The sequence below is a fragment of the Melospiza melodia genome, chromosome 1 (assembly GCF_035770615.1).
Source record: "Melospiza melodia melodia isolate bMelMel2 chromosome 1, bMelMel2.pri, whole genome shotgun sequence".
NCBI classification, from domain to species: Eukaryota; Metazoa; Chordata; class Aves; order Passeriformes; family Passerellidae; genus Melospiza; species Melospiza melodia.
This window is the reverse complement of record NC_086194.1, coordinates 39021716-39033350: the sequence shown is the minus strand read 5'-3', so window position 1 is coordinate 39033350 and position 11635 is coordinate 39021716.

Sequence of the window (11635 nt, the reverse complement as noted above, 5' to 3'; positions counted from 1 at the left end):
TGCAGCTAAATGTAGTTTACTGCCTCCTAATTTGGGTGAGTTTCCTCTCCTCTCAAATGAGGTAAACAGGTCAGTTTGTGTGAGCTTCATTGCTTCTCAAATAAGGTAAGAGGGTGAGTTTTCCCATTTTCCTGTGCGTGGTCAGCAGCTGGGAGGCATACAGCTTTCCTCTTGGTCCACACTCAGTATCCATCACTATCTCCAGACCCTTCATCCCCCAGCCCCAATTTCCTACAGAAAAAGCTCCTCATATTCCCAGTTCTCCTCCTCATACCAGTTTTAAACTACATTTCCTAAGCCCTGCCATGCTGCCCTCTGGGCTCTTGCACAGTCCCTGCCTGCATGACTGGCAGCCAAGCAGAGCTGCCTGCCCTGGGCACGGTCAGGTGCAGGGCACGATGGCCCACACTCCCTTCCTGTGCTCAGGGCTCTGGCTCGCTCCTCTGCCTGGCTGCTGGTCCTTGTGGACAGAGCACAAATAAAACATATTTGATATCAGCCTATCACGGCATCTCAAACCTCTCAACAGATTAAATTGGCCTACAGACTCAAAGCAGAAGGTAGTGAATACATCAAATGCTATTAGAAAACCAGCTTGGACATCAGGAACAACAGCAGAGCAAGTTCTCTCTCTCTCTGTATTCTGTGTCTCTGGGGTTTCTAATGCTATATTTGGACTTTAACAAAAGAGATGTTTGGGTAATGTTTATTGACTGGTGGGTCATCAGCCCCAGGGTCTGCTAAAAAAACCCTACAGAACTGCACTGGGTGTGCGAAAAAAACCCTACAGAACTCTTGCTTTTGGATAAGGCTTCAATTTGCAGGTGGTGGTGGAAGCACCCAGAGATGAGTACGGAGGCACTGGCACTCAGACCAAAGGTCCACCTGGCCTGCAGGCCATTTGTGGTGCTCAAGGGAGGCTCCTTGGTGCATGGGTGCATGGACTCCATTCCAGAGAGTGGTCAGTAAGGGAAGGACTGCTTGTTCACTTCCTTTGTGGGCAAGGATAAATGCTGCTGCTCCTGCCTGGCGGGACAAATGGGAAAGGCAATGTACGCAGGTTCATAGGGAGAGGCCATCACATTATTGCTCCCAATCTCAGTCTATCCTATTTACTGCCAGGACATGATTTTGTCACTCCCGGAGAAATTCCAGCCTCTAGTATCTTTTACTATCTACTTTTGAGACTCTCAGGGATCATTATAGCAGTTTCAGCCTGCTCTTGCCTCTGGTGCCACGCTTGGCAGTCCTGAAGCCAATCCCCATCTGTCTTCAAGAATATATTTAATTTGCTTCCCTCTCCTATCTCAGAACAACCCATCCAGACCTAGGAGTGCTCTCTGTGTTCCCATACTCCATCCTTTCTGGTTCTTTCCCTGAGGTGGCTACAGACATACACAGTTTGCAAGAGCCAAGCACTTCCCTTAGGGATGTAGTATGGCAAAAAGCAAACGATGGGCCCACCACCCAGCCTCACACAGCATCCTTGTCCGCATCAAGGGCACCAAAAGGTGTGTTTCCTGAGAGGGTCCAGCAGGTAGAGCTGGCTGTGGGTGGCCACAGGATGCAAACAGTGTGATTTCTGTCCTGGAGTTTCCACAGGAGGTGTCAGAAATGGCCCATCCACTCCTGTGCTCTAGTTCTGCTGTTCAGCACAGAGCTGTGGACTGCCACAGCAGACCATGAGAGGCACTTCAATGTTTGGAGAAGAAAACTGTCTTAGAGAGCATTAAGGTTTTTATTCTGCCCTCTAACCTGGAAAAAGACTCCACTCTGCCAATGTAATAAGAGGGTCAAATTTTTCTTAGAGCCTCTTTCTGCCTACCTCTTCCAAACCCACACAAGCAAACACCTGGCTAACTAACAACTTGTGGCTCTGGGTGCTGGCCAAGTCGTGGTGCCTGGGCTTCTTCTTGAGGAGCTTCTCTTTGACTCTACTTTGGCTGCTAAAGCTTTAGTGTTACTTGCTGAGTGGCAAATAACATTCCCGTTAAGATATGATGCTCAGTGGATGTTCCCTGGTCCCCACAAGGGTCTGTGATTCAGCTTTCCATGAAAGGCAAAACAAATCCTGGCTTTATGGAGAAGCAGTGTACTGCTGGCATTCACAGTGGCATGGCACCTCTCCAACCTGAAGGCTGGGCAGGCACTTGAATGATCAGTGGAGGAGTGATTGGGAATTTGTGTGTTTGGTCAGTCCTTAGAATCCTTCAGCCTCTGTTTACTGCTGCTGTCTGCAGAGGACCTGTGGTTCTGGGAACAGACTGAAGCGAGGCATTGAAACATGAAGGGGCAGAAGAAGGGAAAAAGCACAGAAGGTGGGACAGACAGCTTCTCCAAACCCCTTCTCACCCCTGGGAAGGAACACAAACATTTATCCCTCTTTCCTCCCAGCCCACACACATGGAGCAGCTCAAGCAGCATATTTAAATTCCAGAGGCTGCGGAGTGATTCCCATCTGTCCTACCTCTGGGTGGGAGATGGCACAATGTTGTTGCAACCAGCTAATGCTGACTTAAATGTTAAGTGCAGCCGATAGCTGGATGGTGGGACAGGATGCACTTTGGCCACCTCAGGAGAGGTATGTAGAGGCTGATGACTCTTTTTCCTCAGGCCTGAAATGCTGGTGGTTCCTCAGGTTGGATCCGAATGCCTGCACCTTTCTGTCCCCGTGGAGAGGCCCTCCTAATCCTGGTAAACATCCACACATCAGCCAGGAACGTGTGAGTTTCCATCAGCAGGCATTTCTGCTTTCGGATGAGTTGGATTTCTTCAGTGCCTGGCACATTTACAATAGTACTAGTTTCATCCCAAAACATAAACTTTGCTAAGAGAAAAAAAAATTGTTTACTTGAACAGTGCCAAGGAGCAGCGTTTTTTCATGCCACAACAGCTCCTGAAGTTTTCTATTTCTTTTTTTCCTTATTACCTCAGGAAAAATTCCTAACCTCTTATTTGTCTTTTTGACTGATGCTCAGAACAGTGCTGACATTTGCACAGTAGATCTACAGTAAGGCCAGGTTCTCTTCCCTGGTTGTTTACAGCATACAGTGGTTTAAATAGAATAAAAGATATTTTCCCCCATATAAAATTCTTTGTCATTCTGGTCAGTCTGTGCGAGGAGATCCTCATGAAACCCTCTGTCTGCCATGAATAATTTGTGCTCCACAACTGCAGATGGAACTAGTTCATACAAGTACACGTAGGTGAGGCAACTGATACCAAACCCATGCTTGCATTTCCAGTTTCTTTAAAGCAGAGATTCACTTGCTATCTACAGTAACTACCTTAAATACTGCCCTCTAAAAGTCTTTATAAAGATAGCTGTAACTGTGACTTTCTTTCGTACATTAAGTGATATAAATAGCCAGAAGTCATCTAACTAATCTTAGCTTCTGGAAGCCAGTGGAAATTTTTCTATCGATTAGAGTCAGCTTGGGTCAACCCCTACACAGTGTTTTCTAACCCCCTGCCCTACTTTTTCTCCATTCCAATTTAACATATATATCTCTAACTCTTTCAGTCGGTGCACTTTTTTCTCTCTGTCAAACAGAAATCCTGATAAGGAGGTCCCAGAGGTCTTTTAGCTTGTCATCACATCCCTTCATAGGCTGAATGTGTGCAGAATGCTTTAGGAAGAAGCAAAAGCTAAATATAGAATAATTTAAAGCTGCCCATTAAGGGCATGCCTACATGACACAAATGCAGCTAGCTTAGGTCCTGGGAGTGGTGCAGTCACAGAGCTAAGTATAACCAGGCAGAGGATGTGGCTCACAAACCATCCCCTTGCACTCACATCCTGTCTCTCGGTATCAGAGCCTTAGAGGAAGATATAAAAGCTCATAATAGACAGTCATATACTAACTTGCCCATAGGGTAACTCTCTTCCTGATTAAGCTCCTCAGCGGTCAGTTTATAGCCTGAAGCACATAACCCTGCCACTTTTTTCTCTTACCCAGCATTATTGCAGGTGTGCTTTTTCTTCACAGACTTTGGTAGTACAACTGGTGGCCTGGGCTGGTCAAATTGATGGTGATGACTTGGACTTTTAGTCTAGGAGGATAAAGCATTAATTCTATGTTAATCAAGCCTATCTGATATGGCAGTAATATCACTGCCCACCTTTTTCTTTTTGTGCTATAAGTTCCTTAATCTGTCAGTATATCATCTATTTATACAGAAATCAAATCATCACCTAACGAGACAAAGATGAGAATATATACTGCTTGATTGGGCCAAGTGGAATTTTTGGGAGAGAAGCAGAATGGATAGTGCAAAGGATGTACAAGGAGCTACCCTTTGCCTTCACTGAAAAAGACTCACACAACTTAGCTACAGGTGATTTCTGACTGTGGTGTCTCAGAGAAGGCATCAGCAATGTTGTATTGAAGGCACAGTCAGCATCCACCTGCTGCCTTATGCTCTGACAGCTGCCAGTCCCTTCTCCCCACCGCCCAAACCTCTCCAGGGGCAACTGCATTTCCCATTCTGGAGTCTTTTGTGCTAAATACCCTTCTAATTCTGGATTTCTGTATTTTCCTCTGCCTTTTCCCAACTCTTTTATATCTCAGTGTCCTGAAGAGCACCTTATTTCAAAGCAGTGATGCTCTCTAGGAAGTTAGCTAAGCTGGAGGCTGGCAGCAATCACCTTGGCACTGCATGACATGGTGCTGGCCAGGACATCCCTGGTGTGGTGTCACTGCTGTCACCAGATCAAAACCATTGCTTCAGAAGTCTTCTCGTAGCTCAGCTCCACCATTCCCCTTCTGAACCCTCCAGGCCACCAAAACATAAGCTCAGTTTGATTATTCTCTTCATAAGCTATGTTCGTTCTTGGAGAGATGTAGTGTCACAACACAAACATAAAGCTCACCCTGGGCAGAGCAGAGATGCAAATGATGCCTTCTCCTTGTTTTGGGGAAATTCTGCAGGTTGTATGAAGGGGACACACAGACAGGAATGATAGCCCCAGCTCCTGCAAGGCTTTATGTATCGCCCTTTCTTCTCTCCTCTGCAGCAGCACAAACTTACTGTGATTACTGGTGTAATTTACAAGGAAAATTCCAGAGAAAACTCAGCTCAGTCACCAACAGAGGCAAACAGGACTTGCATCTGGGCCTTAAATATCATGAGTTTGTAGAAAATGAACAGCTTTCATTACAGGCGCCATTGGTCCCTGTGCACTGGCCCAGAGAGTGAGAACTGCCTTTTACATCTAGGCAAAACAAAGGCAGCTATAGTCAAATCTGAAAAAATTCTCTGGGAAATAAACCAAAATGCATTTTTCCCCTGAGACTTATTATCTGTAACTACCCAAAGGACAGCTGGCAGCTCAAGGGCCAAGACAGCTCCAGGCTCTACACAGCACAGTGGATTTTCCCCTGACTGTTGTCTCACTTGGAGTCCAGAAGATGACTTACAGCTTCAAGGTGCTGAGTTGAATCAAGAGATGATGCATGGGACTCTGTATTGGACCTTGTGTGCTGCTGGATTAAGCCCAGCTGGTCTAACTCTTCTTCTGAAAAGCTGGCTTCTGTATCCTGCTAAGACCCTAAAGAGTTAAAGTTATTAACTGGCTTCTGAATAAAATGCATTAGGAATAAATATGCTTTAGGATAAACCTATTAAATGGATAAAAATGCCATTACCAGGGGTGAAATATGATTGTGTGACCTTTTAAATAAATAAGCCTGCTATGCACCAAATTATGTCAGATAATAAGCTTTATACATTATAAAGTCATGCAGTAGGTCTCAATCTTCAGGCATTCAATGAAATATCGCTAGCCATAAAGGGCTCCTGAAATGTTACACTAAAGAAAATTGCTTCCAGCTATAAAAACTTAACTGTTAAAACAAATGGTGTCTCTCTCATAAAACCCTTTGCAAGGCACTGGTAGCAAGAGCAAAAGCTTACTAGAAACAAACCTGAGGCATTTGCAAGTACACAGCGCTTCTTAAAATAACTCAGGCTCCAGATAAATCTGGAATAACTCTGTTGAAAGCAGAAGGGTATAACCCCAAAACACCAGCATGAGATCCAAATTATATTTGTAGGGCCTTAGAAATATGCTGGTGGGATAGCTCTGGGTACAAACATTGCTGTGTATCCAAACTGATCTGACTTGCAGTTTTGGCACTTGTGCAGGCAGTGGAAATGCCGACCTCTCTGTCTGTCCTGAATCTTGGGTCTGGCTGTGTCATGCCTCAGCGACTTGCCCAGATTACTCCTGACACAACAATATTCCTGCTAAGGGACCATTTGTATTTCATGGGATGGAAACAGAGCTGGATATTATCAGCCTTGTGAATAAAGGCAGACATGCATTTAGCCAGATTCAGCTACCAGCTTCACATGCAGCAAAACTGGCTCTCTGCATCAAGTCAGAGTAAGAACTTTCTGCTCTAAACCATTACAAATAAGAGGGAAGGAAGCCAATTGTCTCATTCCTTCTAGTGATCACAGGCAAACCAACAAAACCTCCTGGTGAGGCGCTTGCAGTTTTAATAAAATCATCATGGTCACTTCATCTCTTGTTACATGAACATCAGCAAATAAACACAATTCCCAGCTTGGGTCTTGTGCTGGTTTTGGCTGGAACAGAGTTAATTAGTTTCAAACATAGTTCCAAGGACTGGAAATACTCTTGGAATTCCCTGACACAATCAATTATCTTCTTAAAAAGTTGATGTCAGACATTGACAAAAAGGACCATTTCTGTTTCTTCTGGGTTTTCATTTTTTTGTTTGTTTGTTTGGCGGAGTTTGTGCGGGGGTGCTTGTTTTTTTTGCCTGTGAACTGGGAGAATGCATCCTAGAAAGGATCTTCTTAACCTTCATCTACAAACACTGATAATTTTCACCAAAGCACAATCCAGTGCAATCTTTTCCAGGAGGGGCACTTAAAGAGACATAGCAAAATTCAAGCACACAAAATTAGCCAGCCCTGCTCCAGTTCCCAAAGAGTTCACTCTCTGATCCTTAGCAAAGAAAGAGGTGCATTCTCCACAACTAGTTTTGGTGCTCCTGCTAAACACAGCGACGTACACTATGGCAAACACAACCTAAACAGGATCACTGCAAAGGAATGGGTGGCATCATGAGGCCAGCAGTGAAATTTTATCTTGTTTTCCTGAACTGGAGTGCAATGTCTAGAAGCAAATAATAGATCTGTTCCAGGCAGGAGCTCAGCTGCATCCTGAAGATGCCTCCAGGCACTTGCCATTTTGTTTTATTGCTGTTCCTCACACTGGTGAATGGTAAGCATTAGTCTCACAGAGAAGACACATTACTGGGGTGAAGGACAATGGCTTGTTATATAATCCTGCCAAATCCTTGATACAGCAGTTCTCAGCAAACAACCATCTTGCTCTGAGTCATCTGGAAAGTCTCTGGTTCAGTGAGCTTCCAGGAGCAGACCATCAAAACAGGTTGTATTTCCACTTCCCATTTCAAATTACAGGAGGCACTTATGAGTCAAGGCAGTAATTTTCTCTTTATCTGCCTTCAGATGCCATCCCGCACACGGATCCAGCCCGTGCACCTGCTGAGCCAGAGGCCCTGTGGGAGTTCCCAGCCAGTGCTGGATGTCACAGCTTGCAGCTGTCCTGGGTGGCTGCTGGCACGAGGGCAACCACAGTGTGAGGAAATCCTTACCCTGCTCTTCAGAGAACTGGAGATGCTCCATGTGGGGCTGGACTTGCTCCACACTCACCAGCCTTTTTCCAAATGCCCATGGCTGGTCCCTGCCAAAAGCAGGCACTGTGCCCATTAGACCTCTGGGCTGGCCCTGCATGGCCATTCACATTTTTTTCTTGTTTCCCTTTGAGGCAATGCCAAATCTTAATTCAGTGCTGGGGTACAGATCCCACCCAGCAAGACACATTACACTGTGTCTGTCTTGGAATAAGGAGGTCTCCTGCCCCAGAGCTTGGCCAGCTCAGACTCACTGCTCTCCCACCTCTGCCCAAACCCACTGCTCTCCCACCTCTGCTCCTCCCCACCATGCCTGACAGATAGTCACAATCAGCTCTTGTGACAACAGCATTGGCACAAGAAGCTGACCAGCTCATCTTTTACAAACCAAACAACCACAACTTTGGCAATCTCACTCCTACTGAATAACAACAACAACAACAAAAAGAACGGAGTCAGCAGCAAGCAGTAGCTGTTGCACAGAGCTGTAAATAAACCCAGGACAAATGAGATGAGGCAGCTTGGGTTGGCTGGTGGGTGCTGAAAGAGCTGGTCCAGGTTTACTCTTTCAGGGTGGGCCAAAGTGGGGGAAGATGGAAGGCAGTCACTTCCCTGGTTTTCTAACTCCCTGCACAGGACAAAATTGCTTCAGCCTTTACTGCTATTACACACTTCCTATGAAAGTACCATAGAATTCAGTGCTCAAGCTGTAATGCAATTAATGCGATTCTAGGACAATTTGCAGCATCTGCAAAAACCATCAAGTTTCATATCTGTGGTTCATTTCAACAGTCATAATTTGGCTAACAAAATTATTCATGCTCAAAACTTCTCTTAATTTTTTTTCTTAAAACAGGTTAAAATTTCAGAATGTGGTCAGAATAGCACCTACTAGAAGGTGAGATTGTTTGCTAGAGAGGCATTTTGAAGTTTAAGTTCTAAACAGATGGGACCATCAGTGGAGGAAATAGAACTCATGTATGCCATATGCTTTACATAGTTTTATGATTCTTGTATTTTTTATTAAACTAGCCAATGAAAGTAATAACTATACTGGAGATTTTAATTTAGTCTCAGAAGCCAGAATAGTGATTCAGTTATTCATGGTGTTTTCACTTCTGTTTTCCTTCTCAGCAACATAAATCATAAATCTAAGAGTTGGATTTTCAGTGTAACTTACAGTAATCAGCTTATTTTGTGTTTCCCATTGATATGGTGTAACTATTGCTTTAAAATTGCTGTTTACAATGGGCAGCAATCAGCTTCACAGCACAAATCATTGGTCTAAAATTAAAAACTTAATATCTTACTATTAGCTTATATGGATTTTAGACTCTGCTTCTTAAGAAAGGACTACCAGGCATCCATCAGAAATAAAACTACTTAGATTAAGATTGGGGGTTAGATTCTACAGATTCAACAGAACCAATTGAATCAAGTATTTTCTATAATTCTATTTTAAAAAAACCAAACCTCAAGAGAAGTCCTTTTACTTGCACACTGACTTTTCAGCTACACTGTGTAGCTGAATCTTAATTTGTGTCCTTTTCTGTAAAAAAGATCTTAAGCAGATGTTCTCCAACACCCATAGCAGTAACTTGCAAAGTGAAAATAATACAAAACTTTCTGTTTTGCTTAAAAGGTTCATTATGACTTTGTTTAACTGTGCCTTGGCAAAACTGCTTTCCAAATAGTTGCAAACAAAGCAACTTATAACACATTATTTTTATATATGGCTCTGAAAGAGCTGAAAACACAAAGCTCAAAACACATAATTTATAAAGGTTGTGTAACTTGCTATCTAAACTTATCTGACTAATCATGAAACCCGTGAGAGAGGCAGGTGGATTGTAACAGCAGATGAGTTGAAGGGCTGCGATTCTCATACAAGGAAAGGGTTCAAATAATTGCTTGTTAGTCACAGAAAAACAATGCTGCAAGAAAACTGTATGAATAAATGAATGAGTGAACACTGGACTAATGAGCTACTTCCTCTGCTTGGTGGATGAGCTCTCAGGGGATGATGACTCGTTTTCGTTACACTCGTGAGCACAGTGCAGAGTTAACAGGGTCTTGGTTTCTGCCTGCTGCTCTAGTGACACACAGCCTGGTGACAAGGCCTGGGACATGGAGGGCTTGAGCGCCGGACACAGGACATTTACTTCACAGCACCAACTGAGAGCTGTCCTCCTGCTCTAGGTTTGGTGAAGTGCAGCCGCTGCCTGGTGTTTCAGGAGAGCAGATTGATACCAGGACACGGTGGAGCTGTTCTGAGACCTGTAGGTTTGTTCAGCCAGGTTTATACTGTGGGCACTGCCCCACACAGGCCTGGCTGATGAGCCCTGAGGGACCCTGGCTAGCTGTGGCCTTGTCTATCAGGTGTTCCTGTCCCTGAGCAGCACCAGAGTACTAACAAGCCCCACTGAAAGCCAGCTTACTTGTTCTCTTTTTCTTTACTTCTCCTCCGGTTCTGCCCCTCCCCTTCATGTGCCTCTCCATTCCTCTGTTTCCCAGAGAACTCCTCAGCTTGCACATGGACAGCCAGCTTGGGGCCAGAGGCATTCCTCTGCTGCTCTTGTGCAAGGAGATACAGACTGCAAAACCCCTATGGAGTCAGCTAGGGTCCAACATACTGACTAGAGAGGTTTTCCCAAAGCCTGGCACCAGAAGAGCAGGGAGACCTGAGAAGGCTTGGAAGAGGGATACCCGCCATTTGAGAGAGCAGTGTCAGCCGGCATTGGTCTTATCAGAGCCAGGCTTAATTTAATCATTCATCTGCTCTCTGATCTCCAGGATACCCCTGGTCTCAATTTCCCTGAATGATGGAGAGATGACAGTACTTAATGAGATTGACTGTCATCTTCATTACAATAACAGCCTTTCATTATATCATTGAACATCATTTGACGCCAAAGAAAAGCATGCTCTCTTAAATTTCAGTCAGTGACAAGGGGTCCAGAAGAACAGGGTTCCAGTCCTGGCTTTGCCAGAGGCCTCTTCTGGCCCATTAGGTAAGAGCAGGACAGCCACTGAATTAAAGGTTGTGTAAGCAGTGTAGCTCAGACACTTCCTAACTGTAGGGAGCGAGGCTCTGCAACCTAAACACTCTGTGTGTAATTATTAAATTGAAGCTGATTCAGAACCTTGACATATAAAGAGAACAACCTACAAGGCTCTCTCCTTCCTTTCATACAGCTTTACATTTCAAGCAATTACTTTAAAAGGACTGGATCAAAAAGTTGGTGGTTGCTCAAAGCCCCAGAAAAGAGCATCCAATTCAAATCCAAATTGGATTTTTTTTGTAGCTGCAGCAGTGTTTCCATCACTCTGAGTATTTTGGCTTGATACTCTCCGAACTAGACTTGTGTCTGCTGGAAAAGAAAAGGGATGTACAAAAATATGGTGTTTTTTCCCAGCCTGGAGAGTGAGTAGATAATAGAGTAGGAATCAGGATCTATTTTTAGAGCCTAGCTTTTTAATTCATTAGCTGCACAGAACTCTTCACAGGCAGTCACTTTTCTCTACTGGGTCAAGGCTGGGGAACAACTGCTGCATTACAAGGACAGAGATAAGTGAGAAAGTCGAGCTATAACTCTCCTCCATCACTAATTACTTCATTCTGAGGCCCCCACAAAAATCACCAGTGAAATTCCATGACCTTCTGCTGCAAGGAAGGAGCCAACTGCCTCCTCCAGCAGCATCTGTGCCTTTTGCAGGCATGGTGCCAGCGTGCCTCTCCCAGCAGCACACAGCTGCCTCGCAGAGATTCCCAGTGCTTCGGAGACAAAGCAAGGAAACAATCACACTCGCTGTTGATTAGTGAGTCCCTGCTTTGCAACCCAGCTCGTGTTGCCAAGTAATGAGCACTTCTATTAGCTATGTGGAAGGGAGTTTCCTACTTGCTTATTTAAAGAACATCCTAAATCACACAATCTGTTTTT